Below are 18,858 nucleotides of genomic sequence, written 5' to 3'. Positions count from 1 at the left end.
AAACCATCAAATTTGAAAAGATTTGAGGTCAATTTAGAATTTTTTTTAAGGTTTTTCCCCATTTTCAGTGATGGTGTACAATTTTTAACACACTTTACCCTATATTTCCGGATCCGGAAGTCGAATCCGCATGAAATTCCGAAATAACGCATGGGACCACAGGACCTTTCATTTGAACCTAAGTTTGTGAAAATCAGTTGCGCCATCTATGAGAAAAGTTAAAACACATATTTTCTTTTTTTTGCACATTTAACCCCATAACTCTCGAACCAGAAGTCTGATCCAAATAATATTCAGGAATTTTATATGGGACCTCAAGACCTTTCATTTGAATCTAAGTTTGTGAAAATCGGATCAGCCATCTCTGAGAAAAGTGAGTGCACTTATTTTCACAATTTTTTGCACATTTCACCCCATAATTCCGGAACCGGAAGTCGGATCCAAATAATATTCAGGAATTTTATATGGGACCACAAGACCTTTCATTTGAATCTAAGTTTGTGAAAATCGGTTCAGCTATCTCAGAGAAAAGTTAGTGCAAAAAGACGTTACATACACACATACACACACACACACACCCACATACACACACACACACACACACACACACACACACACACACACACACACACACACACACACACACAAACACACACACACACATACACACACAGACATTTTGCGTACTCGACGAACTGAGTCGAATGGTATATGACACTCGGCCCTCCGGGCCTCGGTTCAAAAGTCGGTTTTCACAGTGATTGCATAACCTTTCTATATGAGAAAGGCAAAAATATGAACTTATTGCAGTTAAAGGAAATTATTTCATTTCGTACGGCATACTGCGAAACAAAACCCATACTAGTATACCGATTTGTTCCGCATCAATACTTTCTTTTTTGCATTGCGTGCAGAGCTGCCAAATGTTTAAGTAAATCTCTGCATTCTGGTAGAAAATAAGTCTGGCAAAATCTGGCATCAAGTATACTAAAAAAAAGTCCCATTTGTTTCTTTACGTTACGTCTTCGATTCGTTAGTACATTGAAAGCTCGTGTTTAGCAAACTTGCAGTGTCAAGTTAAACTCTATACGAGCGAATCATTATAATTACACTCACGGGAAGAAATCCGTTACTGCTTTTTTTTTATTCAATAATATATATTAAGGCACACTGCGTTAAGCTATAAGATGCCGAGGGCATTAATTTTACTACTTAAAATTAGAGTAATTTATTCTATTTCGTGATGTGATTTCGAGATCAGATTTCAAGGAAGTAGTCCCGGCAGCGTCTGGTCGGTTGGAACTTGCACGCTGAATTATCCTGGTGACGTTGGTACGCATCGATGGTTTTCGTATTCTTTCGTGTGGGTCCGTGGGAAACACCCCCGGGCAGCGAGAACCCGGCGGGTGGCCCGCGTAACTTGATCATCGACTGAAAGGAGTGAAACAAGGAGAAATAAATGTTGCTGGAAAAAGGGATAAGAAAGTGAAATTACTTAGCTCAGCGAAAAGATCTAATTAGATAGTGAAGAGACGAAAGAAGGGGGAGCAAAACAAAATTAGTGTCAGCACAAAGATCTTGTTAGTTCCGAAGAAGATGGTGAGCATATGTTGGATGAGGAGTTGCGAGCGGATGTTAGGATCGAGGTTGAACTGAAATATAATCGGGGGATAAGTGAAGACTTTCTAAGGAATACTAGCTCATTTTGCAAAAAAAAGCAAGGACTCGTTTCGCTTTTATTTCATTGGCTTAAACATACACGTGGAATGGGATAAAGGTTTCTGAGAGAACACAGATCAGACTTGTACGTTGATGATTTTTATGAACTGGTATAAGAGTGACATATAGGGAAGGTCTCGATGAGCCAACACGTTTCGTACTGGAACCCCGGGTGATATACCTCGGGCCCGAAGGGAGTCCATTAGCTGCGATCTGGCGCCACAATACTCGGTACATGCCCAGACAATATGTTCGATGTCGTGATAACCCTTACCGCAAGTGCAGAGACCGCTCTCCACGAGGTTGATACGCCGGAGGTGTGCATTCAAGATCTGGTGATTAGACATGAGCCGGGACATAACACGAATGAAATCACGACCCACATTCATCCCTCTGAACCAAGGTTTCGTCGATACCTTCGGGATAATGGAGTGTAACCATCGTCCCAGCTCCCCATTACTCCATGAAGTTTGCCAATTTTCGAGAGTCCTTCGACGAGATATACTGAAAAATTCGTTGAAGCAAATTGGTCTTTCGTAAATTTCACCATTTAATGCGCCCGCCTTGGCCAATGAATCTGCCTTTTCATTGCCCGGAATGGAGCAATGCGAAGGGACCCAGACTAACGATATTGAATAAGACCGTTCAGATAAAGCTCCCAAATGTTCCCGTATTTTCCCCAGGAAATATGGGGGATACTTTCCTGGCTTCATTGCCCGGAGAGCTTCTATTGAGCTTAGACTATCCGTGACAATGAAGTAATGGTCTTTGGGCAAGGTTTCAATGATCTCGAGGGTGTACTGAATAGCAGCTAATTCTGCGACGTAAACTGAAGCCGGATCACTGAGTTTGTAAGAAGCGGTGATGTTTTGATTGAAGATACCGAAGCCTGTGGTCCCGTTGAGATTTGATCCGTCAGTGTAAAACATCTTTTCACAGTCGACTGCTCTAAAATTATTGTAAAAAATATTAGGGGCCACTTGAGGGTGCACGTGATCCGGAATTCCACGAATCTCTTCCTTCATGGATGTGTCGAAAAATACAGTAGAATCAAAAGTATCCAACAAATGAGCACGGATGAAAGCAAACGAAGATGGATTAATATTCTGAGCCATGTAATCAAAATACAAGGACATAAAACGGGTCTGAGAATTGAGCTCAACAAGCCCTTCGAAGTTTTCAATCACCATTGGATTCAAGATATCGCATCGGATTAGCAATCGATATGAAAGATCCCAGAATCGGTTTTTCAATTGTAAGACGCCCGCGAGCACTTCGAGACTCATCGTATGAGTCGACTGCATGCAACCTAAGGCAATACGCAAACAACGATACTGAATTCTTTCCAGCTTGATAAAATGGGTGTTCGTCGCGGATCGGAAGCAGAAGCATCCGTATTCCATTACGGACAATATCGTTGTTTGGTACAACCTGATCAGGTCTCCTGGATGGGCACCCCATCATGATCCAGTTATTGTACGAAGAAAGTTGATTCTCTGCTGGCATTTCTGTTTCAGATACCTAATATGACATCCCCAGGTGCCTTTTGAGTCGAACCAGACCCCGAGATATTTAAATGTGAAGACCTGAGCTATGGTTCCACCCCCTAGTTGAAGCTGTAATTGTGCTGGTTCTCGCTTCCTCGAAAATACAACCAGCTCAGTTTTCTCCGTAGAGAACTCGATACCCATTTGAAGAGCCCATGTCGACAAGTTGTCGAGAGTATCTTGCAATGGTCCTTGGAGATCGGCAGCTTTGGGTCCTATAATAGACACAACGCTGTCGTCGGCAAGTTGTCTTAGCGTGCAAGATGTGTTGATACATTCATCGATATTACTTACGTAAAAATTGTATAAAAGGGGGCTTAAGCATGAGCCCTGAGGAAGACCCATGTAGCTGAATCGTATTGTCGACAAATCACCATGCGCAAAGTACATGTGTTTCTCAGCCAATAGATTATACAAAAAGTTATTCAAAATCGGTGAAAGACCATGCTGATGCAGCTTCTCACATAAGATGTTTATAGAAACCGAGTCAAAAGCCCCCTTGATGTCTATGAAAACTGATGCCATTTGTTCTTTACGAGCAAATGTCATTTGAATTTCTGTTGTGAGCAACGCATAACAATCGTTCGTTCCTTTGCCTTTGCGGAAACCAAATTGTGTATCTGAAAGCAAGCCATTAGTCTCGACCCAATTGTCTAAACGAAAGAGAATCATTTTTTCAAACAACTTTCGGATGCAGGAGAGCATAGCAATCGGCCGATACGAATTGTGATCGGAGGCTGGTTTCCCAGGTTTTTGAATGGCGATAACTCTCACTTGTCTCCAGTCATGAGGGACAATATTACCCTCGAGGAACTTGTTGAATATATTCAACAAGCGCCTTTTGGCAGAGTCAGGCAGATTTTTCAACAAGTTGAATTTAATTCTGTCTAGCCCCAGGGCCTTATTGTTACATGACAGAAGCGCAAGTGAGAGCTCTACCATCGAAAACGGTGTTTCGTTTGTATTCGATATCGCGACGTGGGAGATCTTCTGTTCCGGAACAGAATCGGGGCATACTTTTTTAGTGAAATCGAATATCCAGCTGTTAGAATATTTCAATCCGTTACTGCTGTCATGTTTCTAATCATCATGAAACCGATCATTTTACCTTCTCAAAGCATGAGCAAAAATTCTTCTCCCATGAAAATTAATCATGGTCCGAAAATGCGTTACTTGAGGAATGTATTTCTTTTAAAGCTCGTAATGATAAGACATAAAGCAGACATTTAAAAGCAAGAACTACTGAAAATTTTCACTTGATCCTGAGGCATATTCATTTTATAATTGTGTTGGTTTACCCACCGGCTGATAGAGAATTGACAACATAAAGATAATGAACCGAAAATTGACATCATAAGCTTTACATTTTGTATGAATATGTTGTTGTTAAAATAATATTTCAAGAGCTAGCGTAAACCGAAAAATAAATTTGACTGTAAATTAGGAGCACCATCTAACGAAAATTAGATTTTTTTTTATTCAACTAGTTTGATTATTTATTTGTTTATTTGGAGCAGGAAAAGCCCAATGGAGCTGAAATAATAATCTCTCACTCCAGCAGGCATAAAACCTCATCATCGTTTATATCAACAGATTACAACCATCCAACAGATACATGATGTACTTAATACTATCAATTAAAACTAACCCTAGCTAACTAACTCTATAGTAATTAGATGGCACTAAACCCATCGGGTAAACGATGGTGATTTTGCATTAAAACTAGAGAAGAAAAGAAATTATGCTTTAAAATGGGAGGTAGAAGGAGGGAGTGGTGAATGAGAGTTGGCGAACGAAACGGGGATATGTTCGGCATGTAGATCTAATTAGTGGTCCAAAAAGATGGTGGAAGACGGATAAAAAAAGAGGGCGAGCAAACGTGATTAGAACCGACACATAGATCTAATAATTGTTCGAAAAGATAGAAGTAGAACGATGAATAGCGGAGAAGAGGAGACACAACAGGATTAGTTACAATGAGCGAATTTATTAGTTTTCAATGGAGATGGTGGAGAGAACGAAGGGGTGGTCGAGCGGAAAGAATTAATATTAGTATTATAACTGCAAAAATAAACAATCATGGAATAATCGTTGTATCGCATTACGAGAGAGATGAAAATCAAATTCCTGTGAGCATCCATTGAATAAACGGCACATACTGGAAAAGGGTTCATTATATCCGTAATTGGTTCTAGCATGGGAAATTCGTATAAATGGATGAGAACGAAGACTTCGACGATGAATGTCAAAATTGATCAATAGTAGGAGATCAGGACTGTCAACACGTGATTGAATTAGATCAGTAATAAAGACAGCCTTGCAAACGTTTCTACGTAAAGACAGCGGATATAGCTCAATAAATTTAATTAGTTTCATAGATATAAGAACACAAGCTGTATTGATTCACCTAAATATTTCATCTAAGACGATTTTTGATTCGTTTATCACATGGCTTACCGTAGTGAACAGTTTTTTGGCAATACTGACATGTGGCCATCTGATTGTCATACGTAACAAGTGATTTGCACGGAATTCTTGTATCTTGACCGAAAATCACATAAGAAGGTATAGCCTTCTTCAAGTGTATGCGTAATAAACGTACGCCATTTAGAATACCGGGGAAAAAATTCTTCCACTTTTATTTTTCGATAGAGAGAATCTCTCCGTATTCCGACATAGTTTTGCGAATATATAAATCGGTGACGCTTGAGGAAAGATCATACACACGCACTTCTATAGCTCTATCTTCCATATATACTGGAGGTTGATACGCCGGAGGTGTGCATTCAAGATCTGGTGATTAGACATGAGCCGGGACATAACACGAATGAAATCACGACCCACATTCATCCCTCTGAACCAAGGTTTCGTCGATACCTTCGGGATAATGGAGTGTAACCATCGTCCCAGCTCCCCATTACTCCATGAAGTTTGCCAATTTTCGAGAGTCCTTCGACGAGATATACTGAAAAATTCGTTGAAGCAAATTGGTCTTTCGTAAATTTCACCATTTAATGCGCCCGCCTTGGCCAATGAATCTGCCTTTTCATTGCCCGGAATGGAGCAATGCGAAGGGACCCAGACTAACGATATTGAATAAGACCGTTCAGATAAAGCTCCCAAATGTTCCCGTATTTTCCCCAGGAAATATGGGGGATACTTTCCTGGCTTCATTGCCCGGAGAGCTTCTATTGAGCTTAGACTATCCGTGACAATGAAGTAATGGTCTTTGGGCAAGGTTTCAATGATCTCGAGGGTGTACTGAATAGCAGCTAATTCTGCGACGTAAACTGAAGCCGGATCACTGAGTTTGTAAGAAGCGGCGATGTTCTGATTGAAGATACCGAAGAATTTTGCATTTTTTGATTTGCACGGAATTCTTGTATCTTGACCGAAAATCACATAAGAAGGTATAGCCTTCTTCAAGTGTATGCGTAATAAACGTACGCCATTTAGAATACCGGGGAAAAAATTCTTCCACTTTTATTTTTCGATAGAGAGAATCTCTCCGTATTCCGACATAGTTTTGCGAATATATAAATCGGTGACGCTTGAGGAAAGATCATACACACGCACTTCTATAGCTCTATCTTCCATATATACTGGAATGTTGTACTTAATGTTCTCGTGCTCCACATAGCGCACATTGTTATTGTCTTTTGCGAATTGAATTGCATCCAACTCTTAATAAAACTGGATGTAAATAACATTAATTGTCTTATTGCATTGAAATAAATGCACACGTTTAATGTCAAGATGCATTTGCTCCTTAAGCCAACCTTCAAGTTCTCGTATCGAAGGTCGAATTTTGCACTGCCTGAAGTGAAAAACAATTGTATTCTTTCGTGTCGGCTTTTGTTCGTTTGGTTCACTCATTTCGAGGTCGTTCTATTGTTCACTACACAATACTGTACTTGGTTTCTTCTGTGCCGAATGTAAGCGGTTTTGTTTTATCGACTGACTTGGATGAGATGTGAAAGCGAACTGAATAATAATTTTGATGGTATGAGTAATATGAGAAAGGCATCATTACACCATTAGATGGATTAAAACAGTTTTTCAATCAATGTAGGACTGTTTGTTTGACTGAAATATTAATTTTCAAAATTTGACATATTTCTGGTCTTCGTCGAAAAACTAGATCGTCACTCAAAGTAATTTTATTCCACCCTAACCTTAGATATTGGGTTCGTGCTAGTTCAGTTTCCTAGGCCACTGTTCAGTATACAAAAAAGTAATAGTTAAAAAACCATAGCTCAAAACGGTTCTATCGCTTTAATAATAAAAATTGGACCCCAATAAATATACTACTTTGATTAGGTTCCATTTCACTTCACTAAATCATGGATACAATGTAGCGATTCTCGAACATCTCAAACTATTCCGTATTGCATATCTCCATTAATCAGAAAGATACATGTTGTAATATATTAGCGCTTATTTCCTTATAATTCTAGAGCCTATCGGAAAAATTAATTTTTCCACTACCACAGATTTTTAAACATTTATCGACCACGTATTTCTACATAATTTTCCATGGTGGAGGCACATTTTTAATCACCTACGTACTTTATTTCGTACGGTGAAGGCGCATGGTTGATTAATTGTATTATTATTAGGTATCGAGTTTTCCTAGAGTGAAGCACTGTGTTGATCAATATTTAAAACATTATAATTCACATTTAATTAGTGGTTTTAGTTAGTACAAAAAAAGACATATTTCATATCAGCTTCCTTCACGTTCGCCTTCGGCTCATCAGTGCTTGAAGCAGTTCAAATTGTATAGACATCTCCACCTAACAGTTCAATTTGATTATAATGTAGTTGAAACCTATACGTTGCATAATTTAGATATTACGATAAAACGACTGACTTAGTATTGAAATGATTTAAAAAATATCAGCTGATTTGTATTGCCAAGATTTTCATTGAAACTATCCAAATTGAGTATCCGACAACAAAGCTAAAAATATCTACCAGCAAAGAAGTTTTTTTTTAATTAAAAAAAAATTCACTTCTCTTCTGAGACTTGTATAGAAAGTATAACCAACTTTGCTTGATCTGGTGCGAACAAACGACGATTAACTCAGGAAAGCAGCTACTTTCTTATGTGACACTAAACCAAGACCCCCGACTATGACGTATAGTATATCCTTGTCTGTCGTAGTCAGTGATCCACTATCACATGACAACTCCAAGTTTTCTTCTTCCAACTGAACTCCCCCGAAAGAAGACCGACAGCTACATCCGGTAAAATGCCATCAATTTCAATCAAGTTTGTCATTCCCCCCAGCCCACATTGGATACATGTAGTAAAGTACCGCAGCAACGGTACGGTGAAAGGACCAATGCAAAGCAAGAGCGCAAACAAACATCAAGCAAAGCTCACATGATTGAGGATGGACAACATTTTGCCCATCAAATCGCGTCTGATTGTGCCGGAAATTGCTCGACAAGGCGATACAGTCAAGCCAAGAGCTTGGAGATCGAAGACTGTGGGAATTTGCGGGGGAAGGCGACCCATTCTGGGATCAAAGCGGTTTAGTCTAGAATTCATCCACGGTCGGGCCGGGGGTGCCACGACGAAGGGAATAAACCACCCTACAGCTGTAGGTAATTCGACAGGCAAACCATCGGACCCGATGTTTATTTCCATTCAAAATTAAAGACCTCCGGCTTTGTTGAATCTTCTTCCGCATGACAGCGATTAGTGGTAGAAAAAAAGCACAACCATCGGCCATTTAGGTCGGAATCCGCTGGAACAACGGTGCAGCCGAGTGAGCGGGCGAGTAATTTTCTTCCCTGGGTAAACATTTTGGATGGGTTTTTATAGCCGCAGTCGGTTCGGTTCGGTTCCGCCGATAGCGGATGTACGGGATGTTCTTTTCGTTGACCTTACGGGGGAAAGGATCGGTCGGAAGTATCGTTCTTTATTCTGTCGGATTAGTGCTTCCTGGGCTGCCACGGTTCGGAAAACGTGCAATTTTAGCAACATCGAGAAATTACTCCAATAGGTTTGGAACTGCATTGCTTGGAGGGCTAATTGCTTGGCGTCGCCATACAACATGTTTTGATGTGGTGAAAAGAATGTTGACTCAATCTTACTGCTAGGTTTATGCATTGTGTTTCACAAAATGATATCAGTTTATTTATTCATTTGTTTATTTAGGAATAGGTAAAAGCCCACTGGAGCAGGTTTCTGTCGAGCTTGCTCTCCAACAGGCATTAAACCTTCTCATTTCTCAGATTACAATCATCCAAATGACACATTTCCTCATACTTAATTCAATATTATTATAAACTAACTGAATGCAATTAGACAGCAATTTAAAGAACAGTGCCATGAAAACTGCACGTGATAGATGCAAGTCAAAAGTACTGGAACAGTGATTGAACACGCGGCACATGCTACAAAAAGGGTTCGTTGAATCCGTAATTAGTTCTATCGCGGGAAATCTAAAGAAAAGAAAAACTGCGAAGTTTACGACGATGAATATCGAATTGTAATAGTATGTATGTATGTATGTTTGTATGTATGTATGTATGTATGTATGTGTGAAGCCACCATCAGTTCCAGACATTACCAGTGTATGCGGGTAAACTACGGGTAGATCCGAATTTGACTATCAGATAGCTTTCATATAACTGCTGTTAAGAGGGCAAAAAAGGGGTTTGAAGACCCGGTGCATTCCAGCAAGAACATCCGGCCATATAATAAAGAATTTCGCTATACCAGCTAAAACCCGCCTGATGGTTTGTTTGTTAGCAAGGTTCGTCTTACTCATTTCAGACCTTCAGGGAGAAACACAAAGCTTCCCCCACGCGAGTCAGGTTGGCAATCCACTTTATCATCCAGTCATTCATTTTTAAGATACCCTGATGCACTCCCTGCTTCTCTATATAATATAATATGATATAACATAACATAATATAATATAATATAATATTATATAATATAATATAATATAATATAATATAATATAATATAATATAATATAATATAATATAATATAATATAATATAATATAATATAATATAGCGTCCTAAGGGTGCTGTCAGAGTGAGCGAGGAATGCGAAGCAATTCAATGCACTGGATTGTTAGGGCATTGCATTCATTGTGACAGCTTTGACAGCTTCACCCTAGGGCTTGTTCACGACAAAATCTGGATACCCCTGAATACGTATATATCTGTAAATGTGTACTTCTTCAACCTGTGAAATATCTCGCACACTAATGAACACATGTCTGTTCATTTTATAAAATTGATGTTGGTAATACTACAAGCATTCAGAATAAAAATGACATCGAAAGAAGACTTGCTATACTACCTTTGCTATATTGCCAAGCAAAGAAACGGCGTAGCGAAACATTCCTAGACGAAGAAAAAGGTTCCCAAAAAATGTTTGGTCTGGCAGGCAATATGCAGCCGTGGTCGAACATGACAATGATTCATTCCTACTGGGACGGTAAATAAGGAAATATACCGTGGAAAATGCGATTGTTACTATTCCTATATAGCTATGACACGCCCTCGCTATTCTGGTGTGAATTGGCATCTCGTCACTATGCCAAAGATGTTTTGGAGTGGTATAAAGTGAATGGAGTCCATGTGGCTCAATATAAACAACAAGCTACAACATAAAAAAACATAAAAAAAACCGCATAAGTCTTAAAATTCGCATAAAAAACCGCATAACTCTAAAACTTCGCATAAAAAAAAACCGCAGAAGGGAAACCGCATAACTCTGAAAATTCGCATTAAAAAAACCGCCCAACTGCATAACTCTGAAAATTCGCATAAAAAATTCGCAAAAAGAAACCGCATAAAAAAAGACCTCAGTGTATTGAGAAATAATTTGTAGGTGAGGTATTTTTAAAGACGCTTCTTAAAAATCATGACTTGCGGTGTCCACTGTATCTCAGAGCAGATTAATCAGTCGAGCAGTTAGGCAAGCCCTACTAACAATTTTCATCATTTTTCCAACTATGTCTATTGACAAGCTGTTATCGAATCAATTTTCAATCAAAGTAGTCATATAATAAAAATAAAAAAAATGGCAACGGATTTCTTTTCGTGTGGCATTGGAATCGGTAATTATGATCATCTACCTTTAGGAGCTCTTAATATTTAAAACTTTAAGCAGAAATCGAGTCATAAGCTATTTTATGCACCAATCGCCGTTGATCAACAGTGCAATGATTACGCGGTAATAATGATTATCGTTGGTTGTTGTTGATTGCAAAATTCATAAGCTGAGCTACACTGACAAGCTCCACTGCCACTACTAGCGATTGCTAACACCGCGGTAATATTCCTTATTTACTTTATCCTATCCCGAGTGTTCAGTAGTACAGTACGGTCAGCATATTTTGTTCGTCTTGAGCACCAGTTTGATCACTTTTTGCCTTTCTGATGTAGAAAAGTTATGCAATCACTGTGAAAACCGATTTTTGAACCGAGGCCGCGAGTCATATACCATTCGACTCAGGTCGTCAAGTACGCAAAATGTCTGAATATAGAGATGACTGAACCGATTTTTACAAGCTCAGATTTATATGAATGCTCTTGTTATCCCGTATAAAGTTTCTGAATTTAATTTGAGTCCGACTTCCGGTTCCGGAGTTACAGGGTGAAGAGTGATAAAAATTGTATACCGTCCCTTAAGGGCTGAGGACAGTACCGTAAAGTGGTAGGTTTTTTTTTATAATTTCCCATTTCAAATTAAATTTTCTTGGAAACGGTGCAGAATATAGAAAAACCCACCTGACAATGTCTTCGAAATTTAGTTGAGAATATTCTGTGAAATTTTCAGCATGATTCATTCAGTTTAGCGGTCGTGTTGTATTTTTTCTGACTGAAGAACTGCTGAAAATTGGAACACTCGGAAATACACACCTCTACTTGTTCATCGAATATCTCGGCTTTGATGGCTTGTATCATAAATCTACCGTGACAAAGCCTAGATAATTTAGTTTAGATGCGATTAGTACATAAAAACATATATGTTATCGCGATAAAAATAAAGTCTTGTATTTTTATGTGAAACAAAGTTTCAATGCATCCGCCATTTAATTCGCTTTGGTTTCCTGATAGCATTCTGAAAAAGGAGAGAGAAATAAAATTGGCTCGACAAGGCTGCCAAACACACAGACGTTTCATTGTATATAAACACATTTTTTGTTTCGCATTCAATATTTGTGAAAGTTGAATATTTTCTCATTGTTCATTGGAATCTATGTAATGTTCAACCCATACGATAGATTTATGTGATAAAATTTCTCATCAAAATAATAACATGTATGCTGGTAACCCGGTACAGTTTGCTCATATGCGAGAGAGTACAAGAGAAATACGATGCAAAAAGGGAATTGAGCGAGGCACGTGGTCGATTTAAAACTCAACACGCGACCCTCTGTTCTAAGACCTTAAGGTGAAATTCAGTGGAATGCGCGCGTTACGAATTCCACCAATCATTCAAAAACGGATCGATTTGCGAAAAACAAAAAACACTTAACTCTTCGTTATTGAATTTACAACCACTAAATATGCTTGGAATTTTTTCAATTTTTGCTTTGTGAAGTTGTAATCTGTTTGCGTATCCTATTATTGGTTACTGTTCTTTTGTACTGGGATGTTTTAGAAATTGAAAAACTGTATTTGAAGCGATTTTCTTCAACCCTGGAGATGTTCTAGCAACTATTTTACTCTTTTCTTTACGTTTTGTCTCACACTCTGGTATATGTGAGTGTTAAAACCACTGGTGACGAACGACGTCGACATACCTAAATGGGACGAACCGTTATTCAATCGAAGGTAGAAGATTTGACAGCGAAAAAGTAAGTGGATAGAAACAGGAAAAGGATGAGATCAAGTTATATTGGATAGATAGAAGTAAAAGGTTAGAAGTTAGACCGACAGTGAGAAAAAAGCGGAAGATTTGTGATTAATTTACATACGTTGAATTATACTGAATTTATTGTAAGTTGATTTAATTTTTGTATTGTACACTTAATCTCACTTACATACAACAAGCGTAGGCACAAATATCTAGTGTCGAGCACGTTTGCTCGAATTGATAAAAGAAACTAAATCTGTAAGTAACCGATGGAACTGATTGAAACACGATTGTTGTAAATAAATAATAATTTTCAGTTTGAGATGACTCACAAGAACTGCTTCAAAATTAATTTTCTACTGCCTACCGAAACAGTGAGAACAAATTCCAGAAGGCAACCCGATTAGGAAGTACGGAACACGAGCATATTACCTTGCACTCACCGGTTGAAGTCTCAAAGCGCAAATCTCACACTGATTATTTCAATAATCAGACTCCTTTTTTCTCTTGCTCAATTCTACGTTAGGGCGAGAAGAGTTGAGAGTTTTTATTTGACTTATATTGCAGGTACATTAAATAAGGCGCAATTAATGAGTTTTCAATCTCAGACAACGAGTTTTACTGCTGCTCTCTCTTGTATTGGCTACCCGATTAGATGTGATTATAAAAATTGTATCAAATTTTATTATTATAAAATCAAGATTTTAAAATAATTTGAACTAACACATTCAATTACGAACGGCAATGCGAAAGCGAAAGTAATGATGTTGAACACATTTTTATGCTAGTATGGGGTCGTGTGAAAATATGCATATGAATATAAAATATGAAGAATCTGATACCTTCGAACTTGATAGCTTCAATAAAAATAAACTACAGCGAATGATAAAGGAATTGTTTCAAGTTTAGTATATATAGTTTCAGAATAGTAGCTGTTTAATGTAACTAATCTGTACTTTAATGTAGGTGCATCGCTTCAAACTCTATTAGTGAAAAAGAAGAAAGCTTGCACAATTCATACAAACAATCAACTAACTGATATTCTGAAAAGTGATGGGAGCGTGTCAGTTTTTTCGTATTCACGACATCCAGTTATGTCTCTGACATTGCCCATCCGCCTTTTTATTAGCATTCGAAAGACTAGTTACGAAAACATTTCCCCTTATTCACTTGTCTTCCGTAACGTCTTACGTTTCCGCTCCTTATCGTACATTTGACAACTTTTTTCATGCACACATTTGGAACAAGAATTTGCTTATCAAGTTACTTTACAGTTTATTATTTATTTATTTTCATAAATAAAACTAAACGTTAATGCATATCTACTGTCTTATTAATTGAATTTTTGTATCGATGATGGTTTTCAATCAAATATTCGATTCCACTGATTTCTATTCATACTACTATTGATTTACAAGTCGTGTAAATTTTTGTAATTTTTGTATCATTGCTATTCTTTCAATACTGTAGTTCTATAGTTTTGAAAATTGTACTCTCTAAAAATGTCCGTAGAAAGTTAATTGCCGAATGAAATCTCTTCTGTCCAGAATTTTAGTTTTCGTGCATAGTGATTTTACTCTTTTGACGTAGGACTACGTCTTACTTTACTATGCTCACCTGGATGCATTTAAGTATTACAAAATTACTCCAAATTTGATTTCTCAATAACTTTTTTCCTGTTTGAGTATTTTCTCTAATTCTTTCATGAAACAAATAGAAAGAGATGAAAGATTGTTGTTAATCCACGTTTATTACGAAAACATTGTTTGAATAGTTAAAAAATAGATCGAAACACGAAACATCAAAATCAACCGAATCTATTAATAGACCCTGTTGCACGTTTGCTAGCTTCAGTCTATGATAATCTACACCCGGCATTATTCAACTGGTGCTTCAGTCAATGGCAAATTTGAGGTTCCGTTCCTCAAGCCTAAACGCAGAAAAACAACAACTAGTTCTTCTGTGAGCATGAGCTACAAACGAAATCACGTAAGAAGAAAGCTCTTAATCAAAATTGGTTCAGTTTGGAATTAATCGGCAGTGCAAACAAACGTGTGGCGGATCGTCCGTAAAGCCAGTTTTTCTTCAAACAAAAGTGATTGCGTCATCTTGCTGGTGGTCGTTTGCATTGGAGTAAAAGAAAACGAAAGGCGGACAACGATGGGGAACATTATACAAAATCAGCCATTTTAATGGTTCTAAATGTTATCTAAAGAACTGATAGGGTTACTTTCTTTGCAAATCAAAGGCAAAAATTATCAGTTTAGTGCATATTCAGAATAATTTGGTTGGCTTCGAGCATTTTTCGTTGTGCAAAGTTCGTTCGAGAAAAACATTCCGAATAATGTTTAATATCGCAGAGAATTCCACAATTTGGCTCTTCTGAATGCCAGAAATGAATTCCGTACAGCATTTTGATAATTGCGGCTGCGAGCGATTGCGTCATATAGCTTTTGGTCGTTTACATTGGAGGAAAAGAAAACGAAAAGTGGACAAGGATGGGGAACATTATACAAAATCAGCAGTTCTAATGGCTCTAAATGTTATTTAAAGAGCTATTAATTTTACTTTCCTTGCAAATCGAAGATAAAAATAATCAGTTTAGTGCAAATCTAGAATAATTTGATAGGTTGCGCACTTTTCGTTGGGCGAAATTCGCACCAAACGAATGCAAATAAAGTCAGCATACGGATATCAATATCGTAGAAAATACCACCTTTTGAAATCCTGAAATGAATTCCGCGATTACATCATTCACCCGTTTGTCGTTTGCGTGCCAGTAACAGAAAAATGCATTTAATCCCAAAATTGAAAAATAATATTCCGAAATGAAGTAGTAAACCTTAAAATTCTATACGTTGGTATTTTTGTAACCGTTAGAACCGCTCTTTTGAACTGTTTATCTATTATATTCATTATTCGCTCTGTTCGCAGCGCGGCTTTCGCTTCAAACAAGTGCGGAAAATTCATGGAATTATGAACACAACGGAGAGAATATACATATACAAATCGACAGTTTCAAGGGCCATAAATGATAGTGTTATAATCCACAATTACGGTCAAATCATTTAGTTTCAAACCATTTTCAGTGTATCTACATAGAATCGGTCAAAGAGTTAATTGGATTTCTTCATATACATTAATTTGATTCCATAAAATCGATTGTCAATCAGAATAAGTGTCGTCACTAATCCATACGACGTCCAACTTCATGAGTGCCACGACTCGGTGCGGAACGTTAGCGCTGTAGGAAAGGGCACACCAGCATGTGGCAGATTTACTTTGTGCGTCGTTCACCAAACGAGAGGCAGCCGATTTGTTCGGAATTTTGCTCGTGTAAATAATTGTCAACTGTGTTGAAAGTTAGAGAAAAGGCAACCTTCGTTTCTTTTCAGAATCCAAAGTATTTTACAAAGATCTAATGAGATTTTTCTTGTAATGGATAATTTATTAGTAGAACAATGCTCCAGAATAAATGTGCATTTTTAAAGTGATTTGCCCCTTGTCGACCGACAGCAGTCCTACGTCAATCTCGCGGTTATGTCTCTAGCATTACGTACTACAAGTTATTTTTATCATAACTTTGATTGCTTATAATTTATATTGTAACGTCGATTTAGTATTCACATAGTACACATTGCTACACACTTCGCATTTCATTCAGTAGCAGTTCTGCTTCGGTCGGGATAGAGAGGCTTCGCGTCATGCTTGGAAAAATACCCCACCATTATGTTCAGTATGAACTTCTGCAATCATCAGAATAAATAAATATTGGTTCTATCACATATTTTGCTCAGTCTCAGTCAGGATGGGTGAAATCGTCGCTCCGTCACCCTCTTGATGAATAGTCAGCTACGCGTTTGGCAGTGTTCAATATCGAACCGGCTTGCACTCGGTGCGGTTCGATAGTGTGACGTAGAGAATGTTACTTTTGTGCATTTTGAATGTTATCGTGATCGGTTTAGTCTCGTACACAACCCTGCAAACCTTTTTGGGGTGTTTCGTTATGACTATTGTCAGAAAATGTTAGACTATAACAAGAATAATTTCAGTGAAACATGTGAATAAACCAAAAGGATCGAAAAATGACGTATGACAATTTCAAATTACCACATTCGAAGGCATACAGTTTGTTACTCGGTCGCACTCGGGATGCATTTATTCGCTTCATGGATCTACTTTCATCCTGCTTTGTCTCATCCGGCTTACGAAGCGGGTGTAATAATGTAACTTTGTCACTGTTTATGGCAGCAGACGAACGAACTAGCGAACGCTAGCGGGAGATTGCAAGATTTGCAATTTCTCTGCTACTATTCTCGTCCTTCAATAGTTAAGTAAACAACCATGTGCACCCGGAGGGGATGGGGCTGTCATGTCATTTTCCTGCATCAGGAACGCGTCAACAGCGTCGTGTGAGTAAGGTTTTTATGGCACCGATGCGAATTACGAGGTTTTATTTGCCAAGGCTGGCAGAATGCTTTTATGCTGCTTCGAGTAAACCGATTACAAAGGAGTGAAGTTTTATTCAATATAGGTTTTATTAGTATTATTTCACTGATCCGCTCTCTACGTTTTGTATGATCTCCATAATCAAACGCATTTTACTTAGAATATCGTCTGTCTTCTTTAACTGTAGGTAAAGATGTAAATTTACGCGAAACTCTCATCACAAACTCTATTCAGACATACATTATATGATTGGTTTTGATTCAACTTCAAGCTAAAACTTTCAGCTTATTCAAGACGGCATGAAGAATACCCACACTAATATATAACAAAAAAAATTATAAGTAATCTTGGGAAATACAAGGATATGCTATCAAAAATCGGATATCCTGCGTTACGCGAAAAGCAACCACGCTCGTTCATCAAATTAATCCATGATTCTTTATCAGTACACTTCCTCATGCACTTCGACGACCTGCGTGGGTATTGAACTAATAGGTAAGTTAAGGCAAGGAGCTTTCATCATGTTTTATACGAGCACAAATGACGAGGCACGCTTCCCGCAGAAAGCCAAACTGAATGACGGCAAACTGCTCAGCATCATTCGGTAACAGTCACTCACCCACGCCTGATCTTCCCACAAAGGTTTTCTTTTTTTCTGTGGAATGATTTTTTTTTCGCTGCGAGGCTGGTGCGATGAGGAGTACGAAAATAAATAGAATATGAGAAGCTATGGTCGGAAATTCAATTCGTCGATTACCGCCACACTTGCCGGGTCGATTACTCCGATGCCCGGTAATTGGATTAGATTGCTAAGGTATGTTTTTGGCTTCGGGATTGTATTGATTTGTATGCGGGGTGGATTTGCTCTGTCGGATTGTCACGATTGTTGATTACGTAAAAATGTTCGTTTTTTTTGGATTTTAATTGGAATCATCTGTTTGTTGATTTGATTCTAGATTTGCTACCGTTTTTGGGGTGCTAGTGTAAGTAGAAAGAATTGAGATTCATCGCAGTAAAATAGAAACTATTGAGTACCGTTTCTGTTTCCATTTTAATACAATTTATTCCAAAGCTTTGTTCACTACTTAGTGAGTCTTGAAAAGTATTGTGCTCAAAACAATTGATTTTTTTTGCCCACCACACTCCCCCACACCAAAAAGCTTCAATTTGGAGCCCCCTGGTCGTGGACGCAACTAGTCTCAGCGGAAAACAAGAAACAAATAAACACTGGCAATAATAATACTAGAAATACAAATTTAATTTTGATACAAAGTCCGCTGAGATTCTATTTATTCATGGTTTGAT

At 38.1% G+C, this 18,858-nt stretch overlaps 1 protein-coding gene across 1 annotated transcript in view; it reads left to right on the top strand.

The window, feature by feature from the left end:
* Positions 1-18,858, top strand: part of LOC131429206 (low-density lipoprotein receptor-related protein 12-like) — a 272,621-nt gene that overhangs the window by 174,180 nt on the left and 79,583 nt on the right. The gene's annotated exons all lie outside the window — the stretch shown is intronic.

This window comes from Malaya genurostris, chromosome 2 (assembly GCF_030247185.1).
Source record: "Malaya genurostris strain Urasoe2022 chromosome 2, Malgen_1.1, whole genome shotgun sequence".
In the NCBI taxonomy this organism is placed as follows: domain Eukaryota; kingdom Metazoa; phylum Arthropoda; class Insecta; order Diptera; family Culicidae; genus Malaya; species Malaya genurostris.
The sequence above is the reverse complement of the archived record's forward strand: the minus strand, read 5'-3'. Positions and strand labels throughout refer to the sequence as shown.